The sequence below is a fragment of the Callorhinus ursinus genome, unplaced genomic scaffold, assembly GCF_003265705.2.
Source record: "Callorhinus ursinus isolate GAN/ISIS: 27379988/994484 unplaced genomic scaffold, GSC_fseal_2.0 scaffold1, whole genome shotgun sequence".
Lineage (NCBI taxonomy): Eukaryota > Metazoa > Chordata > Mammalia > Carnivora > Otariidae > Callorhinus > Callorhinus ursinus.
Window position 1 is genome coordinate 123,546,961 of NW_027397063.1, and position 24,842 is coordinate 123,571,802.

Here is a 24,842-nt window from a genome sequence, read left to right on the forward strand (position 1 = left end):
TCAAGGATACCTTCCAATAAATAGTCAAAGTGCTGCTGGAAACAAAGCTAACTAGAACCCACTCTATTTCATCTTCCTTTACATTACTTTAAAATACTTTAAAAGTATTATGTCTTCTCAGTTCTTCTCTTCAAAGCATAACTACTTTCAAGGAATGAAAACATTCTGTTTTCTAATGTATACATTCATGGTAATTTTTTTTTTTTTGTAATAACTTTCCTAAAGGACACACAGTGAAATTTTCAACAACTTCTTACACATAAGGTATTTAACCTACTCATTCAAAACTTATTTGAGCACACATTACTACTGAACATGAGGTACAATGCAGTCTTACGACCTGGTCCAGTTATTTAAGTCCCAAAACTTGTTTCTTACTGATAAGTTAACTTTTAAAGGTCTAATCACCTCTAGAATTATGAATTACCTTTTATGTAAAGAATAGCATACTAGATCCACCATATCTAAATTTTTTGTTTCGAGTTTCCCATGCTCCATTTAATTTCAAGCCTTCCAATAAGTATTTCTTTTGCAGTCCTTTAATACTGTAATATTGTAAATAAATACTTACTTAGCAAACTACCATCTTCAAGTTAGATTTACTTGGCAAATCTGAACATAGTAAATCTTCATTAATTATGATTAGAAGACCAGGTATATCTTTAGATCTAGGAAGAATTATTAGCTCCATAAACTTCACTGATTTCTTAATAATCACATTTCCACAAAAGCCCTACTTGTATAACCCACTAGAATTATAAAAATTGTACATACATATGTGCTGCCATTTTGCTGTTTCAATTGGTGGATGCAGGAGACAAGTTAAAGATCCATTTTCATATATTCATTCAACAGTGAGTAAATGTTATAAGAATATAAAGAAAAATATAAGATAGCGCTTACCCTCCAAATGTTTGGGGTGAGAAATAAGTAGCTACAAGGTATCATAATAGAGGTATACTCATATGGAAGTTAGAAGGAGAATTTACTTCCAGGTACTGGATGAGAGCTTTGTGAAGGGTATGCATTTGAACTCTGTTGAATATTACACTGTCTTTTAAAAACCAATCTACTAAACTATGAATAATATCACAGAAAAGACAAATATAAAATGCTAAAGCAAAAAAAGAAAAAAAAACCTTCAAAAAAAAGAATGGGGTGTGCTAGTCATTTCTGGGTGGTGGGATCATGTGTGTTTTTTATTTTTCAATTTTTCTAAGAGTCTATATTGTTCTTATAATAAAGAGGACACAGTAAAATATTTTTCCATTCAATTTTTAAAGCCACAATTTGGCAAAGAATTGAACACTATTAAATGAAATGCTCTAAGTCAAAAAAAATTCTTAGAAAAATAAGTCAGTAATAAGTATTTTATTTTTATATGAAATAATATGTAAAGAATCTGTAAAGGACAAACTGAAGATTCCATAATCGATTAAGCTATTTTTCAAAGAACTAGTGATTTTGGATGGAACAGACGTCTTTCCTTATAAGGTAGGCTTTAAAACTCATTAAGAAAAATTACTTTGAAATAGTCAATTGGCAACTAACAATAGGTTAGGTGTTTAATCTGGGTTTCTGGAGGAACTTTCTACTCTAACAACTAATTAGTCTGAATTTTTTTTCAATCACTGATGAAATGACAGTAACATTTTCTTCAAGGATACTGTATTTATGTTAAGTGACATAAAAGCATTTAATAAAACCATAACAACCAACCACTGATTTTTATTTCGGTTTCCCATGCACTAAAAACTGTTTCCAGGGTAATATTCCATATAAATGAAGGTCTCCGACTAATTGTTTGAAATTCCATTAAAAGTCACAATATTCCACATGTTATACTATCCTACCTATAAATGTGATAAAGGCATTTCAATGAAAAACTACACGCATCTTAAATCTCCATATGATTTATACCATAGGAAAATAAATGAATATGAGCAGGGAAAGGAGGGAAAATAACAGGATTTGTTACCAAAGGCACAACATTGAGGGAGCTTCAATTAACATTTACAGATTTTAATACCTGCTCAGATTTTCAAGATTTTAAATTGACTTTTTTTATTCTTTGATTTTATGTTCTGTGCTAGAGTGTATTTAAATTAGTAGCATCCCATGATAACCTGAAATCTAAGCTCAACTAAAATTCATCTGAGGTATATCAAACTATACAAAATTCCTAAAATAATGAATAACTATGTCTTGCCTAGCCTGTTAATCTCCCCTAAGCATGAAATTTTACTGATATTATCCGACTAATATTCTTTCATAGACTCTTACTATTTTTCAAGTGTATAAAGTCAGAAGGCAAACTTAAGGTTAAGACAAATTCTACCAAAAGTAATATGCAAAGGTCACAAAGTGGCATTCACATCCAGTAGGCAAACAACTCAACCTGAATAAACTGCCAAGATTTAAAAAATCTGAAAATTTCACATAAAAAGAACTAATTTTTTTAATTATTTATTATTATTACTTTTAAGTAGGCTCCATGCCCAGCATAAAGCCCAACACGGGGCTTGAACTCACAACCCTGAGATCAAGACCTGGGCTGAGATCAAGAGTCAGACACTTAACTGAGACACTCAGGTGCCCCAAAAGATCTAGATTTTTAACTTCTCTCAAAAAACAAAAACACCCCACTAGATCTAGCAACATTGATCCCACTTCTGGAAAAGCACTCCAGTTGCCTGGGTTCCCACTAGCCACTTTCCTTCCCACTTTCTATGGCTTACCAAACAACAGACTATCAGGACTAGGGTTTGTAACCACTAAATAGAGTACAGAAGCAGTCAGATCTTGATTCAAATCCCAGCTCCTCAACCTCTAAACTGCTTCTTAACCCAGGACAAGCGGTTTAATCTCTTTAAGCTTCAATTTCTTCAACATAAAAATATAATAATGATTATGAGGGAAGTAAAATAATATATATAATACCAAATTTAAATGCTTGACAAGTGACATTTATTATATTTATTACACTATTTGGATTGAAATTCCAAACTTAATAAGATTTATCATAAACACTTCCCTCCTTGTACAGACTTCAAAGGAAAAATGAAATCATGGCCTTATCACTCCATAAGGGTCTTCTGTAAAATAAGGATAATAACAGTAAGTAAATGCCTTATAGTACTGAAATGAGTTAATATATGTAAAATGCTTAGAATAGTACATGCACCTGCTAAACTCTAAGAACAAATCAGTTCTAACAGTAGTACTTGTTCCCAGAGAGCAGGTACACATGAGCTTAATAAAAGTTTATGAGGAGAAATAAATTAGTCAGTAAAAATGAATGAATACAAGACAGTTATCAAGATTATTTCTTTATATATGAATCCTCTCAAATATCCATGCTTTTATATTGAACCTGAAAATCTCAATGAAAACAAAGTTATTCTGATGTATTAAACTTTTTTTGGGCTCTGGGCACAAAATAATAAACAATTATTAAACTCTGATGAAAGCAAAAGAACTGACCATAATTCCAAGCATGCACATTATATGCTGTTCATAGTTTATTTCTGAAGGAGTTTTAGAGAAACAGTATTTCATTACTGTTAGAACCAGACAAGTCTAGGCTAAGGTTTCTTTTAAGTTCTTTTATGTCTCCAAGGATCTCAGCAGCTGAGTTTAGAACGAAAGCAAAGAAGGACCTCACTACCTTTTAGAGCTACTGGTTTCAAAGCTTTAGCCATTAAAAACAAAGAATGATGAAAAAAGGTCTGGTCAAAGAGCAACAGTGGTTCTCTACTAAATGTTGTAGTATCAAAAAGATGATTTGATCTTTAGCATACTAATCATCTCAGTAGAAGTAGTTTTTAATTAGTCTGGGAGTAACAAAGAAGCTCGATCCTTCAAGTATTTAATTTAACAAAAGATAAAGATAGTCTCCCCTGGCTAAAGTGGTATGTACATTCCAGATTCCCTGCCATGTCACACAAATCCTTTCATAGCAATCAAAACAATGAGAAAAGGCAACAAAATTGACTTAAAAAGAGCAATTTCCTTTCCAACCTAAATAAACTTTACACAAACTTGCCTCTGATAATCGACTAAACAAGCTGCACCACCAGCATCAAGGGAGGGTGTGCGGATATCTAGCAGGTGCTGCAGTTTATCACAAAACCGTCTAAAATAATTGGAAGTGACAACCAGCACTACCACAAATGATTTATTAGTCTTTCACTCAGCTTTTCAGCTTCCTCGGGGCCAGAATAAATAATTTACCAACTCTGTATCTTCCAATCATTAATTCTTCCCTATGCATCCAAACTACATTTAACTCTGCTAGGTTCAATGGAATAAAACACACAATAGGAATATTCTTCCAAATATACAATTATCTGACCAAATGCAAAGGCAAATTTGTCAGTCAAGATGTACAATCCAGATGTAGAAGAATTTAAGAGCTCAAAGTCAGCAACTGCAGTTGAATTTGAGGGAATAAAATCAAGTGAAATGGAAATGAAAGTAGAGCCTAGTGAAGAGCTCTGTCTCTCATAGATTAGGAAAGGGTCCATTGACACTGTGGACAGCAACCTGACTGTGGACAGTAACCTAAGCACACAGCATCAAAGAGACTTTAAACCTCAAGCATTACCATCTCAACAGTCAATTAACAGTCTAACTGTCTTCCCTAAAACTCTCCCATAAGTTATTAAAAATTACAGTCTTCCCTCAAAAAAAAGGTAGAAACTTTAAATCAACATATAAGATTTTTTTTCCACACACACAAAAAAAACAATACAGGGAAAGATGAGACACCTTCTTTAAAATTATTTCCCTATTTTGAACGGGTTTACGAGACAGTTACATACTCCTAGGAATTGAAAAAAGAAAATACATGTGAAAATCAAAGAAATACTCCCAAAAATGTTGACAATGATATTAAGAGGTGTGTCTATTAATTACATAGAAAAAACAGAGAGGGCAAAAAAAAAAAAAACCACACCCTAAATCTATTTTTGATGTAAGCTAGTCTTGTCTCATTAAATCAGCATCTATGATTAAAACAGAGATCATTTTTGGTACATAATGTATTGCATTGTTAGAGCAGCATCTGTTTATTATACAGCATAAACATTTTTCAGCTTTCTGAAACTACTGATACACAAGAAATGATGCAGACCTAGTAATTTATTCAATCTTTTTTATTTCAAGAAGAAATACTTTCAGTGAAAGGGTTAATAACATTACTATTCTAATATTTGGCCTTGTATGAGGCAGCTTCAAGCTGCTGGGCACACAGTCCAAGAATTTCATAAACCAACAGCTTCCTCTTCAATGGTTAGAGTGCATCACAATCCAAATCTTAAGTGTTTAATATGTGTTTAAGTATACTTTTAAATACATGACTTCTACCAAAATGTAAAATGCATTAAAATAAAGCCTAATGAAAATTATAATATAAATGAGCCCAAATAATGTAATTTAGGTTATAAAATTTTCAAATAATCTCCAAAAAAATTCCAAAATATTCACAAATAAGAGTGTATTATTTTCAATATTTCACAGTAAGTAACTGAAACAATTATATAACTATCTGGGAACAAAATCATATTGTTCATATTAAGCGAAACCATGTCTTATTTATGCACAGACCCAGTGCACCTGTTACAATGGAAAAATAAACCCCCAAACAACATAGGTCCCAGCCTCCCACAGGTTAAAATAAAACAAAAATGTAAAAAGTGGAAAATACAGCAAAGGGCATCTTTTTCAAACAAACACACAAAAAGCTATTTTATGTTTTTATATACAGAGTGGGGAAAGAAGGTTTTCTAAAAAGAACAGCATAACAAGATTGTAGGCAGGCTTCTTTGCAACTGGCTTTCGGCAGCAGAGGAACTTCAGCAAGAAAGGATGAAGCAGTACACAGCGCTAGGGGCACCAAACTGCTTGAGGATGCTGCCTAATACCAGAACCTGGATACACTGCTCTAAGAGTTGACAGCAACTTGTCCCATGTGCTGAAAACACTGAGCCCTACAAAGCCACATGAATATCTGTGGAAAAAGTCTGTGCAAAGTATCCTGACCCTTAAATGTCCACCAAATGGGAAATAGATACACAAACTGTGGTACTGACTTTGTCCTATCGTGAAGTATTAGAAAACAGTTAAAATTAATACACCAGTTGTAAAAATAGAAGGAACAGCTCACTAGACGTCCATCAACAGATGAAGGGATAAAGAAGATGTGGTGTGTATACACACACACACACACACACACACACACACACAGTAGAATATTATGCAGCCATAAAAAATGGAAATCTTGCCATTTGCAATGGAACTAGAGGGTATTATGCTAAGTGAAGTAAGTCAATCAGAGAAAGATAAGTATCATATGGTCTCACTGATATGAGGATTTTGAGAAACAAGACAAAGAATCATAGGGGAAGGGAGGGAAAAATGAAACAAGACGAAACAGGAGAGGGAGACAAACCACAAGAGACTCAATCTCAGGAAACAAACTGAGGGTTGCTGGAGTGGAGGAGGATGGGAGGGATGGGGTGGATGGGTGATGGACATTGCAGAGGGTATGTGCTATGGTGAGCGCTGTGAATTGCGTAAGACTGATGAATCACAGACCTGTACCCCTGAAACAAATTATACATTATATGTTAATAAAAATTAAAAAAAAAAAGGAACAGCTCAGAAACAATGTTGGGTAAAAAGGATTTTTAAAAAGCAAACTACATAAATATTCTAATCTAGTAAAAACACTCAATGTTGATGAACACATAAATGTACTAATAGTCTAAAAACATGGACAGGAAGGATATAAACCAATTTCAAGATGGAGGTAATCTCTGTGAAAGGAAGGATTTTAAAATGCTTTTAAAATACATATACAGCAAATGTTAACATATTAATTCTGCATGGTAAATACAAGGTTGCCTGTTCTAGTTATCCTCCATACTTCTGCAAATATTTGGAATATTTAAGTATTTTAAATCTAAGCCATGATGTAAATAATTTTCTAATGAAAAAATTAAAAAGACTTTACAATATCCTTACCTGAAATATGAGGGTCTACCTACTTTCTTAATAATCACTGGTTTGGCTAGTTTCCATATCCTAAAACTTTTAAATTCCCATTTAAGAAACTAAAAATTCTACCCTCTTTCACAAATGATTTGCCTTAGTAACATTTTCAAATCAAGTTCTCAAGAGACTCCACGCTTTTGTCTCAAAATTGAACTGAGGGATTCCACCAGGCAGACTCCCTAAGTAAAACAATCTTAGCAGGGGCTTTGAAATAACTGGTTCTACCATTTATTGTTAGAATAAACAGGCTTGATTGAGAACCTGACTCCCCATTCCTTGGCTCTAACTTCCATGGGGGAAATTTTCACTTCATTAGTGAGTATGTTCTTTTTCATTTTCTTTGTTTATGTGAGGTATTAAACTTCTACCTGTTAGGAGGGAAGGAAGGGAGGAAGGAAGGGAGGGAGGAAGGGACTGATTCCTAGTCAGCCTTTAGACTTATCTAATGAAATCTTACTCTAAAGAAGTCAGTACCCCAATGACAAGCTTTTTATCTTGTGTTAAAATTTTGTGCAGTCCAATTTCTTTTTAGTTTAGCCTCATTTCTTTACAGGCCTTTGGAAATTTGACAGGTCATCTATAACTAAATAGAAACAAGATGCCTCTCATTTAGAATCACATTTGTACACTAAAACAAAAGTTTAATACACTTTTTTGTCACCATGAAAAAAATATCAAAGTTACTGTTAATTTTCACAAAAACTGATATTCTCTCAAAGTAGAAACCATCTGATTTAAAGAATTACTGACCTGTTATTGTACACTAGAAATCATACTCAACTTATATTGATGTTTCCTATCTGAAGTATGTCATGCATTATTGTAATTTATCCCATAAGTCTACTACAGTGTGATCAAATCCTATCAACTCTGATTGGCATAAATTTGAAACAATGAAGCAATCACATCTGTTAAGCAGTTCTAGCTTGCTAGGCACCACTGTAAAAGTTTACACAACAACATAATTACATTTTCTTCTCCATAAGAGCTTTCTGCACTTAACTGAGTTTTCATAATGTTTTTTGTGTGTACTAGGTTCTGTGTCATCTACCATACGAAGTGGGATACAAAATAAAAGATAAGAAAAGGAGATAGGAGAAACTGTGGGAGATGGGTAGTAGAGACAGTATACGTGTGAAACTGGCACACCTGAGAAAAAATTTTCATGAAACTGCAAATGAATTACAAGATAGAAAAAAATTAGTGAATTTGAATGAAAAAATATCTAACTTTATCCTGGAGTGATGTTGAAAAAATATGAATACTGAATTTAAATAAAAATACATGGACACAAAACAAGTAAGTCAAACCATGTTTTATGAAGTAAAAGATTACCATACAGCAAAAAAAAATTACCACCTACCATTTTTGGTGTAACCCTAATTTCTGAAACTTGAATGATTTTATAAAAACATTATAATAATACATGAATATGATAACAGCATAATATATATATTACATAATAATAGTAATAGTATAATATATATCCTATAGAATATATATGAACAAATAGGTGAAAAATGCAATATCCCAAGAATAATTCCATGTAATTTTAAGAACATTTCTAATTAGCTGACAAACTCATGGAGAACAATGACTAGGCCCTAAAGATACAGGGTCTATGGACTAAAATAAGAGAGAAATATTAAATATTAAAAACAACTTTATCAAGTTATTAATCCTTACTGCTTTTATATACAACATGCCTAAGATATAACTTAAGAATATATTAACATTCTACTAAAGATAGTTCTAAATCCCATCTTGGTCTAAATCCCACCTTGGTCACCATATAGAATTTTAAGACATTTCCCATCCTACTGAACTTTGTACGTGCCACTCCTTATGTGTATACATCTTAAGAAAGCACACCTCAAAAGTGAATATCTCTTCACACCAACCAGGGACTTCTATGTGCTCAGTACATATTTCCAGATTGATTTACTTTTCTTTTTAAAGATTTATTTATTTATTTGAGAGAGAGAGAGAGAGAGAGCATGTGTGCTCACATGTTTGGGGGGGGTGGAGGGAGAGGGAGACAAGCAGACTCCCCACTGAACAGGGCTCAATCCCCGGACGCTGAGATCATGACCTGAGCTGAAATCAATAGTAATTTAGCTATCTTTACCTTAACTGAATGAGCCACGCATGCACCCCTGATTGATTTATTTTAACTTGTATGAAAACATGAGTCATGAGTCAAATAGTTTAAATTAAAATTTTATTTCCTACGATTAAAGTTAAAATTAATAAAACAAAATTATGATCAAAAGAAAATATTCCAGGAAGAAATAACAGGTAATTCTGATGGTGAAACTTGAATTCAAGAGAGTGAGAAGGTCTTTTAACAAAATCATGTGCTAATTCAGATCTTTTCCTTTTGTCTATATAGATCTATCAATATAGATATGGCAAGTTTTCACAAAATAAATATATCCTGTTTTCTTAGAATTTTCAATTTTATTATTTGAAATTATTAGAATGCTGTTCCCAAAAGACAAGAATTTTTCTCCATTCTTGTCTCTTTCCTATGATTTTGTTGTACTCCCCTTAATATACAATTCTTCACTAGTTGTTTTTTTAATATCTTATAGCTTAATTCCTAATCAAATGCCTTAAAAAAGATGCTCCCTTACATTGAAACTCTCATGACTATTTTGTACTTTAGCCTCAATATAAAGACATTAATTTGATTACCATAGGACACTAACAGTATTAACATTTTACTAAAGTAAATCTCCATTTTTATTTTTTATTTATCAAACATTATTAATCAAATAGAATTAAAATAAGAAATAACTATAATTCTTCTGACGAAACTGTACTGTTGTTGCCTACCATCTATCTCATTTCTATATTTTGTTCCTGTTTTCATTCACTTAAGAAATACCATTTTTGTATTGAAATACTGGTAAAAATAGGACAACTCCTGTTTCTGTTACAAAGATAAGCAATAAACTAGTAATTATAACATTGTACAATAAGTGCTCTACAAAGATTTGTGAAAAATGAGGTGATATCACTGAAAAATCAGAGAAAGCTTTTGAGAGCTGCATCTTGCAGGATAAGTTAGCCAGGAAAGAGTGAGGAGCAAACAACACATAAAAAGATTGATTCAAAAAAGATTAAGCAGATGAGCCGATTTCCTCTCCTTCCCAAATCCCAAAAAGATCTCAAATTTTTGCAAAATGGCGGATCAAGGGAAGTAACTCATCAAAGAACTTATAAAAGGCTGTGAGACGAGGGGCGCCTGGGTGGCTCAGTTGGTTAAACATCAGACTCTTGATTTTGACTCAGGTCATGATATGTGGAGCTCCATGGTCAGCAGGGAGTCTTCCTGGGATTCTCTCTCCCTCTCCCTCTGCTCCCCACCCCCTGCCCTGTGCGCACGCTCTCTCTCAAATAAATCTATCTTAAAAAAAAAAAAAAAAAGATAGCAAGGAGAAGCAAACTATTTTGTCCACAGTCCAGTAACATTCAGCCTCACACATGCCACCTCTACTACCCTGGTGACAAATTTCCAAATAAGAGAACAACAACAAAAAAAACTAACAAACAGGAGAATGAATTAATTCAAGATAACTTCCCCAACTGAAAAAACACTTGCTTCCAGAATGAAAGGGTCCTTTCAAGTGCCAGTATAAACAATGAATAAAATCTATTCCAAGACACACCATCATACAAATTCAGAGATAAAGATTCTAAAAGCTTTCAGAATAATAAAAACAGGTCATGCACAGCAGAAAACAATGTGGTGGGAAAAGACCATGGAGTTCTTGGAAGCAACACCGAATGCTGTGAAACAAAGCCTTAAAAATTCTAAAAGAAAATTACCTACAACCTAAAAATCTATACTCAACCAAACTATTAATCAAGTCTGAGAGTAAAATAAAGGCATTTTAACCCTTCCTAAAATGTATGTGAGTATAATAAGGAAGTGAAGCCAGAAAAAAAGACAATGAGTTGTAATCACAGATAAGGACCAGAGCAAAGCTATCCAACCTCAGAGATACCAAATCCTTGACCTTCTAGATCACTTCAGTACCTCACAGACATGAATGAAAATGGCACTAGCAGCTAAAGAAAACAGTAACCACAGTAAACAATACTAGAGGAAGCAATTAGAACCAAGTACTCTTCACCTAGGCAAAGATGCCTGTGAGGCTGGAGGGAAACCCCATGACAATGGCTGTCTTCAGATGAGTCTCTACCAGTAAATGACTGCCAAACTGTTACACATTCATCTCTAAAGTTATGCTCATATGCATTCTAAATAATGTCACTTTGAAGATAAACAAAATCATGTATCTATAAAAACAAATGCATTCATACACACACAATTTTCACTCACAAAAGGGTTTAACTGGATTATTTTATAATTAGGTTTCATTTAGGAAACCAATGACAAAATATAACAGTATAGTTTCTATGACATGAGAGACTGATTTAGAGATATAAACAACAGTTCAAAATGGTTCTAAATTATATCACTCATCAATTTTAGAATCCCCCCAAATTGATTAATTAGCATTAGTTATTTTTCAAATTTTAAGTGAAAAACTGTGCCCACTCTATCTGGTTGTCTTATGGACAAAATAAAATCTCCTTTTTTGACTCCATTATTACATATACTTCCTATGCAGTTAATTTTCATTTACAAAAATATCAAAGAAATCAGAGTAAGTCCCTATATTCCTTACTAGAAGAGTGTTTAATGCTGAAGTATTTAATTCTACATGAATTGTTAGTTTTGATAGAAGCTCCAATTTAATCTGGAAGTATTCTTTAAGCATGTGAGTTGGAAGAGCTAGGAGGAATAAGCACACATTTCTACAACAATGGTTCTCAATCCCACCAGATCCAATGCCCCTTTAGTTCTCTGTACTATCCTGAAATGAAGTTCAGAGATAAAAAAATCTAACTACACACAGAATGTTCTTTTTAAACTAATATTAATTCCCTAACCATAATATTAATGAAAAATAGAAGTAATTTATATCAAAATACTTACTTCATTAAATAAATGCTTAGGCATAGCTACTTAAGAAGGGAAAATAAAAGTCACATATTTGCACCTACATATAATAAATTTAGATCTAAGGGACAAAAGAAGTCATTCTCCATAAGAAGTACAAGAAAATGAAAAAAGGAGTATAGGAGAACTCTATAGTGTTAAGTGATTACAGACAAAAATTTATTTAATGTGAAGATAAAGATAGAAGCTTAAATGAAATAAAGATTAAAATGCCAATACAAATTACATACTGTTCAAATGGAAAAAATTATGAAATATGGCGTTAGTGCAACTGACCTGGGTTTTATTTTTAAGTGCAGTGTCAAACAATTACCTATGCTAAGACATGGTACAGTGTGATTACAATATATACCAGTAATACCACCACACTGTCAAGGCATGTATACATTAAGTCTCTAGTACTTGGAGCACTGGGTGTTATACACAAACAATGAATGATGGAACACTACATCAAAAACTAATGATGTAATGTATGGTGATTAACATAATAAAATTAAATTAAAATATATATATAATAGAGACTACCTCCTCCTAAAATAAAACATAGTAAACAGAGTAAGTAAAGAAATGTTGTATAAGAAGTTACAGAGAAGTTATACAATAAACTCCTGGAATGGTTATCAAAGTACTACTGAACACTAGGCATTATAAAAATAAATGATTTTAAAATATAATTTTAACATATTATCATTATTCTAAAAAATGAAATTTTAATTAGGATGGCAATTATGAAATATCTTTAAACAATCCTTATTAACTAATAAAATTCAATGAGTTCCATTAATTTAAAATTCAGTTTGTTAACAAAAGTCTTAAACATCTTGTTACATATTTGCAATCAGTATTCTTGAACCTCCAGTAAATTGTGTTACTGAACTGAAAACTTTTCAGCTAAATTTCTAGTTAGAAATGCTATATATAAGCTTTGTGCAGTGGCAGTATCGTAGCCAATGAGGTTTATCCGAGGCGCGATTATTGCTAATAGAAATGCTATATATAAATCAGGATGTGGAAAGAATGTGTGAAGTAAATTACACAGAATTTTGAGAGGATTTCCTTATTCTCCTTAAACTTCCCCTCCGCATAAATTTCCCCTCAAGTATAAGATTCTTCATGTAACATCTTACAAAAAGTTGTCAGTATTATTATACATGAAAGTATTACTACTTTATCTCTGAAAAAAATTTAAGCAAGCAGACATTGAAAAGTTACGTGGTACTCAGGACTATCTTTTATAGTCTGAGACTGCCCCATGCATTTTAGGATACGTAGCATCCCTGAGCTACATCCATTAAATGCCAAAAACACTCCCACAATATTGTGACAAACAAAAGCATAATTTCCAAAACTCCCCTTTTTAGGCAGTACACTCTTATTTAGAAATCATAATTCTAGAAGTCTTATAGCAAAGAGCATACTATAGTGGGAAAAACAATAGAAAAAAAGTGTTTCAAAAACATAAACATTTATCAATTATACAAAAAATTGAAACTTGCTAATTTTATCCTCTTCCAAACACTCTTTCTGTGACCTATATTTTTTGATATTGTGTAAAGAGAATGACTTAAAGAGATTTGATAACCACCCTAGATCATATGTATATCCTCTTTATATAATTTTATAGAAAGCTTTCCTATATATCTTTTTAATATTCCAACTCTTACTTAGCCAAATTAAAGTCAAAAATAGAATATAATCAATAAAGTGTTTATGTATAGGCATGCCATGCTTACATAATTTCATTAGTGTGGATTTTACTTTGTTTTTGTTGTTGCTATGTTGTTTGGTGTTCATTGTTTCACTGAGCAACATCAACACTAAGATACTGCATTTATAATATTCAGTATTATTAAAGACTCATATGTTAGTATTATTTACAGCCCCAAGAAATCCTTACTGTATGAATCCCCTTTTTTATTTTGCAAACTCTAAATTTAATAAGGTTCTATTTAATTAGTCCAGGATTCAAATACACATTCATGCCAAATTTAGCAACCGCACAGGAGATTAGGGAGAAAGGTATTTGAAACACTTCCACAGGAACAACCTTGGGTTGTTCTCTTAAAATATCAGTGCAGGGACCCACAGTACTTCACATGCTATCCACAAAACGGACAAGGTGTGAAAGAAATTTTGTGTTTAACATGACCTTTGGCTGTACTTTCACTTGTCATAATTATAAAGGAGCTACTCTCAGAGCCAACATATAAGTTATGTTACTACTCTTACAACCATAATAGTATTTTATGAAGTACTTTATACTGTGACAAACTCAAGGTAAAATATAAGGACGCTCTTCCTTTGTTACCAAGCATAACAGGCCTTTCTGAATGAAAAGAGTTCTGATATTACACATATGAATAAGAATTATTACATAAGAATTTTTTCTTTTTACTGTATAATCAAACACAAATATGTCAGCGTGGTTACCTGGTTCAACTTAACAAATCATCTAATGCTCTAGAGACAAATAAACTGGAACCTTAATAATCTAATTATGACTTAATAATGTAATATGTCATTTTAGATAAATACCTGTCAAGAGGGAATTAAAAAGAAAACTACAAAAAAAAACCCCTTTTCTAGAGATTCCTATTTTCCTATACAAAATTTCACCAAGGAAAAACAGTTGTTTTTAAAAATATTTTGGCAAAACTGCCAACATAGCAATACATATATGACATATAACATGGATTTTTTGGGGGGGGACGGGGGAAAACACTGGATCATCCAACACAGAATTTAAATTTGGAAGGTAGAACAAATAGGATTAGTTTTCAGTACAACGTTAAATATGCCACCAATTAAAAGATTTAGAAGGCAAAATGAGCACAGAAAATCCTACAACGTATGATATGAGGAGAAATTTTAGAACTCTCTACCATGAGCAACTTTGCCATCCCCATTTTTCTGTTCCCAATTGTAATACCTCTTTACTTTCACCTTGAAAATAGGCTCCGAAAGCTGTGAAACATCAGTCACACTTGATAAAAGTCATAGCCACAAACTGCCTTGGTTGCCTAACAAAAACATACAAATACTGGCAAAAGAAGTCAGTTTTATCACAAAATCAAATATTTTTAAAGATATTGTAGTGAATTAAGATTCCTCTTAAATATATGTTATATAAGGATATTAGGAATTACTCACAGACAGGTGACATATTGCTCTCACATGAGTAAGTGTCATGAATTGGAAGATAAATTATATGGTCATCCTAGCTATTACAGTATTTCATATTACCTAAATCACGGATTTTGAGGATTTTATGATGTAACACTAATTATTTACTTGGAAACTCTAACTTAAAAACTTTTATTCACACAATACCTTGTTGTTCATACAAATGCAGCTACTTATGGCACTCATGCCAACATCACCCAAACTCTTCTGCTTACCCTAGGCTCATCTGTTTTCTGATGTCTGTGTACTTCAGACCCAGGACAATAAAGGCTTGTCTTTGTCTTCAAGTAGCAAACAGAATATAAAGATCCCATTCTCTTAGCCTCACACCAAATTCACAACATTTTTCCTTACTCCTGGAGGCTCTACAGAATCTTTTAAGTAATTACATTTGAGTGTTTAAAATTACAATTGGCCTTCTTCTCATCCTTTTTACACACATGTTAAAATACTTAACTGTATATTAAACACTATATTTAGAGTTAATTTAATAGTACATTTGTGGCCATTTCTATAAAAGCTCAGGCATCAGACTCAATCATTCTTTTAACAACATGTGTCTAACCCTGATAATACCATTATTTTTATAAGGAAATCAGACTTGATCTAACAGAGCCCTGGAAATTGCCTTGGGCTTAAGAGTCCAAAGATGTGAGTGTTGGACATCCACCAGGCAAACCATACAATCTCCCTGAGGCACAAATTCTTTTTATGTAATTCTGATCCACTATATGGGATTACAAGAAGAATCAAGTCAGAAAATTTAAGAAGCTCAAGTACTGCCTACTGTTTAGAAAAGATGACCAAGTATAACACAAAGTGAATACACTTAGCAAGTTAAACCTATCAGAAATAAAGAACTACATTCTGAAAAACAAAAAAGCAAAAAAAAAAAAAGAAAACCCACCCAAAACTGGTTAATACCAACTACACATGCAAAACTGTAATGGGCTAAGAAAGAATGAGAGTCAGACTCAATGAGTCCTAATCCCAGCAGCATCACTTACTGCCATGTGTGTGGCAATGAGCAAGTAACTTAACGTCTCCAAGTTTCTGTTTCCTCATTCATAAAATGAAGACAATAACTGTATTTATCTCACTGTGAAGAAAAATAATCCATATAAAACATATAAGCACTGTACCTGCACATAATAAGTGCTCAATAAATGCTGGCTATTATCATGAAAATCTCCACTGATGTCTCCTTCCAAAAACAAGTCCTAAAAAATTGTTTTGACGTCAGGAGAAAATTTCCCATATGTGTGCATATGTGTGTGTATGTGTGTGCATGCACATGTTTGTCTTCCAATGAAGACCACTTGGATAACACACCTAATACTCCACAAATACATATTAACAGTGTGGCTGGGCATATTATTATGACAACTAACATAGTAAGATCTTATTCAACATTGGAGAAGGCAGCTTTTTTCTTCAAAAGAAGTCCACATTGGCATACTGAAGCAGATTTTGAAATAAAATTCCATATCTGACAGTATTTGTGGTTGTTCATCTCCAAAACAGAAGTCACAGATATGTATAATACACACATTTTTAAATCCATGTATATAAATCAAATGAAACCACTTCCTTCAAGGCAAACATATGAAGACGCTAAAGCAATATTCCAATTAAACATTCATATATTCAATATTTCAAAATAAGAAATGTGGGTATATATATATATATATATATATATATGCATAATTTACATTCCATAGTAAAACCTGTCTACAGAGGCCATTTTCACCATATTTCAACAGCATCCTGGGGTGCCTTTTGGCTCAGTCAGTTAAGCATCTGACTCTTGATTTCAGCTCAGGTCATGATCTGAGGGTCGTGAAATCGAGCTTTGCATCAGGCTCTGCTCTGGGTGTGGAGCCTGCTTAAGATTCTCTCTCCTTTTCCCTCTGCTCCTCTTACTACACCCCACCCCTTGCTCATGCTCTCTCTCAAAAAAAAAAAAAAAAAAAAAAAAATTAAATCAAATCAAATCAAATTAAGAAACAGCATCCTAACTTGAATTGTACAATGCTGTCTCTTTCTGAAATGTTAAAACTGTAAAGTACACAGTAATTCACTGCAAGCAAACACAGAAGACTAAGTTGTGCATATGACATTCTTTTACCAACTACTTAACCTATTCATTAAACCCATTCAATGACAGAGCACTAATAACTGCACTACCTTATAAAATAGAATCAGATGAAAGAAAAAATACCTGATTTGGTTAAAAATAGAAACTTTACATAAGAGAATTATTAGCTAAAGTCAGAGAAATTATAGCTTTCATTTATAAAAGCCCTTGTCCATTTTAGTCCATTAAAATAAAGTTGTATAAAACTTTCCATAAGGGATATGATATGATATTAAACATGTCACTATGACTGATATAAAAATTTATATCAACATCATGCTATTTGCCAAATATACATATAATGAGAATTTTAAAAAATAAAGGCTACATCAGTCAAATTTATATCTCAGGGATCCAAATCTAAGTTGGACTTCATTTCTCTGAAACTTTCCTATATATATCCCAGTAGTAAAATAGATTTGCCTCTAAGATAAAATAGCAAGACTGTTAGTTATTTTAAAGCAAGTAAGAAATGCAGACCTGCCCCTTAGAGAAACAAAGGATAATGTGGACTGAGGTTTACATGTTCAATCTCAGTTTACATACTATAGGCTATATCATTAATTTGTAAGTGACTCTACAATGAGTATGCACATAATACATAAACATTCTATCATCAGTAACCCTAAACAGGTAAATTTAGAACTAAACAAAGCATAACTGAAATTTCATCTCTACCACAAATTACTAAGAAAAAAAAAGAAAAAAAAAATCCATGGGCACTGCGATGAATACACTTTTGCCTTAGAGCTAATACTTTAATTTTAAAGAACCGCAAAGAAAAAAAATCAAAACTAGTCAGTAACAATGCAGGCTCTAAAAGCAATAAACTCAAAATTAAGTTATAAATAATTTAAAGCATGTCATGAAGATGTATTAATAATTCATCAGATAAATAATTTACTAAATAATCAAATAAATAAATAATGAAATACATAAATAAATCAGCAAATAAATAATTCTGCAAAATAACCTAAACAATAAGTCACCCAAACAAATCACAAGCCTACAAAACTACAATGATTTTCTGGATTCTGATAGTTTTAAATAAGCAAATGTACATAAACTAGATCAATCCTTGTTAGAATTAGAAATATTTTTTAATACTATTGGTAAAATCCTCATCTCAATACATAATAACACATTTTCAATTTTTAAAGGACTGCATTGGATTAGTTCGTATAAATTATTAATATGATTATAATATATCCTGCTCTATATTTTACATATAATATCTTTGCCTAACATATTTTCCCCCAAACAACTGGATACTTAAAATATTCTTAACTTACACTTCTTTTACAAAGCAATACTTACAGGGTAATTGTGCCACTGCCTTTCTGATAGTTTTCCTATCTTCACCAAGTCTTTGGAAATTTTCTGCAGAGATAGAACAGTAAGAATAACCTTAATTATTACAGATGAGATTTCATCACTAGTGAACAAGGTTTTGTAATTGTACAAAGTAGCAGTGGGAAGTGGACATTATTAGTTGTAAACTACACAAAGTTTTTAGAAGTCTTTACTGGACTAAGTACAAGCTAACAGAGGCTAGCTTCCTCTATTGGAACTGACACACAAGCTGTTACAATTGGCAGGATTTCAGATATAAAGGCAAAAACTTTGAAGGGCAAAGTGATTGGCTGACATCTAATGCTATCCTCAATTTGAGAAGCTCAAAGTCCTTGATAGAATACATGAGATCACTTAACTGTTACAATTTGAATATAATGACAATCTAATTAGAGCACTACAAAGAGTCAAAACACAACTGACCTCATAAGTCAGTCTTCGTTGCACATTTAAAGTTTGTATCTACCCACAGTATAGTACTCCTGAAATCCATAAATAGTAGATCCCAAACAATGATAGCCTTTCACACAGAAATAAGAACTCTAAAGTGGGTTTTTTTACGCATTACAGATAAATTCAAACAATATAGTACATTTGAAGAGAAGACTGTCTATGGTCCCCAAGTGTAAGGGAAGATTCTAACTTTATCTACACAACTTCTGTGTAAAGGTTCCTCAAACTACAGACCCTTAAACCTGAACTCAACCTAAAAAATATAGCAAATCCTAAAACATCATAAATTGGTTAGAGCAATGGTTCTCAACTGGGGAACAATTTGCATCCCAAGGGACATCTGGCAATGTTTGCATACATTTTTGGTTGTCATAACTGGGAATATTATTGGCATCTAGTGGGTAGAGATGAGGGATGCTGCTAAACACCTATTATGCATAGACGAGACCCCCACAAAGAATTATCTGTCCTAAAATGTTAATAATGCTGAGGATGGGGAAACCTTAGGTTAGAATAAAATGATTTTTAGTAGTGTATGGTTTTCCTCTTATAAAATAGTACAAATTTGGCTCAGAGATGTAGTCTTTTGTAATTTGTGTAACATTATATGCAGTGGAATACCCTGGAAAAAAAATGTATATCCTTGAAAGGGATATGTGGGAACTCTGTACTTTCTGCTCAATTTTTCTGTGAACTTAACACTGCTCAAAAAAAAGTTTATTAATTTTTTAAATGTGTCTCCTTCACTCATTTCACTAAAGTTATGAACAACTTTCTTAGAATCAATACTAAAAAGAGTCTACAGTAACAAAAAAACGTTTTTTTCGTTTTTTCAAAATTCTTCCAATAAAGTTAGTAAGAGAACATTAAAAGTCACATTTATGAGCTGACTTTGTCAAAGTGACTGGCCAAGATATTTAATATTAAAAATTCATAGGGCTTGAAGGGATTATTCAGATACAATATACAACCCTCAATGGTTTGTGGGTTGGTTTTGTGGGTTGTTTCTGTTTGGGGGCTTTGGGGAGGATTTTGTTTGTTTGCTTTTGCCTAAAAGCTACCAAGTGTTTTCTGAAATAATATTTATGATAATTATTAAAAGCACTTGAGAACAAATTCAGCAATACAGCTAACAAAAACATCCAAAAATTATGTATCATTTTAAGTACTTTCCTTTCAATACCAATTAATCTGTCTCCAGTCTTAAAGTAGATTTTTGTTTGCAACATAGATCCAAAATCTACCATGACACAATGCATGTTTCCTTATATTTGACCTATTACATTACTACATAGAGTATTAAACAATGGTATCCTTTATCAGACAGAATTAGGTCATATCCTTCCCGAACCAAAAAATGTTCTTAAGTTATAATAATATAAAGACTTAAGAGGAAAAAAAAAGGGAGAGAACTCTCCCCATGTAAATGTCCAGAAATAGACAATCAAAAGCTGATGTGGCAGCTCCAAATACTGAGGACCTAAGTTCTTTCCATCTTTCTGCTCTACTACATACTGTTTCTACTCTAAGTTGCCTCATACTCCGACACTATGGGCACCCTCGCTAATATATACACGTTGCAGGTAGCAGAAAAAGAAAGGGGAGGAAAAGGCCCACCTTGCTGCCTTCTAACTCCTCTGTGTTATTTCAGCCTACAGCTTATAAACCATAGCTTTATCCTTTGGCCACACCTAACCATCTGGGAGGATAGGAAATGTAGTCTCCAACATTGGTAATAATGCCCAGCTATAATACTGGGGTTGTTCTTACTAAGGAAGACAGGTAAAATGAATTTTGTAGGGCAAATTATAAGTGGAGGTTACAACTCTTCAAAGAAAATGGGAGATACACTCAAAATTTCTCATGAGGGTGGTTCACTGCAAATTATTGGTACATGTACACAGATTTGTGTATGTGTGAAAGAAAACCTAAATGTTTAAGTAAATGTTTAAATGAAGTTAGGGATAATTTCAGAATAGAACGCTATGTAGTCACTAAATATCACCCTTTAGAATTTTACTGACATGGAGAAGTGTTCATAATATTAAATAAAGAACAGGCTATAAAACATTTCATATAAAATAACCCGTTTTATATAAATATAAATACCAACACACACATATATGTATACACAGTATATATTTTTACATACACATAGGCACATCATATATCTATATCTAGAGAGAGACTGAAATCATATAAAATTCAAGAGAATGGAACTAATCTAAATGATAATAGTGGTTGAGGCTTTGGGAACTGTAACTAACTTTCATTTTCCCCATACTTTTCATTACTTTCTAATTTTTCTAGAATGAACACATACTATACTTATGATTACTTTTCTTTCTTTTTTAAGATTTTATTTATTTGAGATAGAGAGTGAGAGAGAGAGAGAGCACGAGTGGAGGGCAGAGGGAGAGGGAGAAGCAGGCTCCCCACTGAGCAGGGAGCCTGACGCAGGACTCAGGATTCGATCCTAGGGCCCTGGGACCCTGACCTGAGTCGAAGGTAAATGCTTAACCAACTGAACCACTCAGATGCCCCACTTATGATTACTTTACATGAAGATTTTGGCCTAGATGAGGAAAAGCACCTTATAAAAGTAATTAGATTCAAGTTTCAATTTACATTTTTACTTAGAATTTGCTTGTAATAAAAAAAAAAAAAGCAGGGGGAATCTATAACTGAGCTGTATCTTTCCCAACTGGGTCAAAACATGTAGGTTTCTCTTTAGTTGGTAATAAGAAGCTAACCTCTCTGTGCCCAACTTGTCTTCAACTTACTAACATTCACATATCACATTTGTCAGCTTTATACAAGTCACTCCTAACCAGATGCTACATCCATCATTCCTAACAATCTACCCTGACATATTGATTACTTTGTTCACATCACTCTGTAGAACTAATCATTCGTACTTCATGCTTCTACAAATCCTTCCACTTTCTATATTTCTCAATTATTTTCTACTCTGGTGCACATTTTTCTGGTGACTTATATAATGTATACATCTAACAGAAATTACATCTTTCTTATATCTTTACAACTATCTTGCATTGTCTTGACTTTTCCAGAGCTATTACTGGGTATACAAACCATTGTTACATTGGTATTAACTCTATTGTCTATAAGTCTCATAATTTGGAACACCTCGAAGTTCTCCACATTTTCTAGAGTGATTCAATTTCCTAAGCCCCTACTGCTATCATATAAAAAATAGAAAAACAGGAAAAAGGCAAGCAATTGATATATTTAAAACTACTAATATGTGTACTGAATGGATGAAAACAGCAAATAAAAAAGTAAAATATATGCTCCCTACACTCTAAAACTTGGTCAAATAAGACAAAGAAACACACATGCGTGCGCGCGCGCGCACACACACACACACACACACACACACAGAAGGCAGGGAGGAAGGGAGAGAGAGAGAAAGAAATTCACAACCAAATGTAAAAAGAGGCAAGTGTACAATCAGGACAATATGTACTACAAAAAAATCCGAAAGGTAAAAGCCACAGGCACAAATAATCAGGGAAGACTCTTCAACTAAGACCAAATTAAAATAGGGGTAGGACAGTGGTTCTCAACTCTGGGAGACATCAACCCCTTCAAAGGACTTTTGGCAATGTCTGGAAACACTTTTGGTTATCACAAATGGAAGTCACTAGTTGCATCTAATGGGCAGAAGACAGGGATGCTGCTAACATCCTACAATGCACAGAAGAGCCCCCACAGAAATGAATTATTCAGCCCAAAATGTCAACAGTGCTAGAAGAAGCAGTTGGAGTCAAAAGAAGAGATAGCATTTAAGCAGGATGGAATGACATGAGTAAAAGAATAACTACAATATACGATGTCTTTAATAAACCATAATATGGCTAGTGAAAGAACAGGGGGAAAAGAGATTAGAAAACATAACAGGGCATACACTGTGATGGGCCTACACAGTAAGTCTGACAGACCAAGGAGATAAAGAAAAATGCCTATTATAGTAACAAAAATATAAGAAAGCTGAGGTGCAAAACAGCAACATACTTGATAAGAAACAAAATTGTACATAGATGGGGACACTGATTTCCAGCAGTATGGCAGACTAGATACCTTGATACTCTTAGAGGTTACTTTTTTTTTTTAATTTTTTTTTATTGTTATGTTAATCACCATATATTACATCATTAGTTTTTGATGCAGTGTTCCACGATTCATTGTTTGTTCATAACACCCAGTGCACCATGCAAAACGCGCCCTCCTCAATACCCATCACCAGGCCAACCCATCCCCCCACCCCCCTACCCTCCAGAACCCTCAGTTTTTCAGAGTCCATCATCTCTCATGGTTCGTCTCCCCCTCCGACATACTCCCCTTTTCTTCCTCTCCTGTTATCTTCTTCTTTTCCTTTTTTCTTAAAATATGTTGCGTTATTTGTTTCAAAAGTACAGATCTGTGATTCAACAGTCTTGCACAATTCACAGCGCTCACCGTAGCACATACCCTCCCCAATGTCTATCACCCAGCCATCCCATCCCTCCCACCCCCAACCACTCCAGTAACACTCAGTTTGTTTCCTGAGATTAAGAATTCCTCATATCAGTGAGGTCATGTGATACATGTCTTTCTCTGATTGACTTATTTCACTCAGCATAACACCCTCCAGTTCCATCCACGTCGTTGCAAATGGCAAGATCTCATTCCTTTTGATGGCTGCATAATATTCCATTGTGTATATATACCACCTCTTCTTTATACATTCATCTGTCGATGGGCATCTTGGCTCTTTCCACATTTTGGCTATTGTGGACATTGCTGCTATAAACATTGGGGTACATGTACCCCTTCGGGTCCCTACATTTGTATCTTTGTGGTAAATACCCAGTAGTGCAATTGCTGGATCGAACGGTAGCTCTAATTTCAACTGTTTGAGAAACCTCCATACTGTTTTCCAGAGGGGTTGCACCAGCTTGCATTCCCACCAACAGTGTAGGAGGGTTCCCCTTTCTCCGCATCCCCGCCAACATCTGTCGTTCCCTGACTTGTTAATTTTAGCCATTCTGACGGGTGTGAGGTGGTATCTCATTGAGGTTTTGATTTGGATTTCCCTGATGCCGAGTGATGTTGAGCACTTTTTCATGTGCCTGTTGGCCATTTGGATGTCTTCTTTGGAGAAATGTCTGTTCATGTCTTCTGCCCATTTCTTGATTGGATTATTTGTTCTTTGGGTGTTGAGTTTGATAAGTTCTTTATAGATTTTGGATACTAGCCCTTTATCTGATATGTCGTTTGCAAATATTTTCTCCCATTCTGTCGGTTGTCTTTTGGTTTTGTGGACTGTTTCTTTTGCTGTGCAAAAGCTTTTTATCTTGATGAAATCCCAATAGTTCATTTTTGCCCTGGCTTCCCGTGCCTTTGGCGATGTTTCTAGGAAGAAGTTGCTGCGGCTAACGTCGAAAAGGTTGCTACCTGTGTTCTCCTTTAGGATTTGGATGGACTCCTGTCTCACGTTTAGGTCTTTCAACCATTTGGAGTCTATTCTTGTGTGTGGTGTAAGGAAATGGTCCAGTTTCATTCTTCTGCATGTGGCTGTCCAATTTTCCCAACACCATTTGTTGAAGAGACTGTCTTTTT

At 33.5% G+C, this 24,842-nt stretch overlaps 1 protein-coding gene and 1 non-coding gene across 5 annotated transcripts in view; one reads left to right on the forward strand and one right to left on the reverse strand.

Moving 5' to 3' along the window:
• The window catches only part of TBC1D5 (TBC1 domain family member 5), a 581,354-nt gene that overhangs the window by 501,752 nt on the left and 54,760 nt on the right, over window positions 1–24,842 (reverse strand). For all 4 annotated transcript variants that reach the window (XM_025882739.2, XM_025882764.2, XM_025882715.2 and 1 more), the window contains exon 2: window positions 18,729–18,791. The gene's annotated coding sequence lies outside the window, so the exon portion shown is untranslated. The remainder of the gene's footprint in view (window positions 1–18,728; window positions 18,792–24,842) is intronic.
• On the forward strand, window positions 13,013–13,153 carry LOC112834908 (U4 spliceosomal RNA). Its single transcript, XR_003211064.1, has one exon. It is a non-coding gene; the product is annotated as a U4 spliceosomal RNA (small nuclear RNA).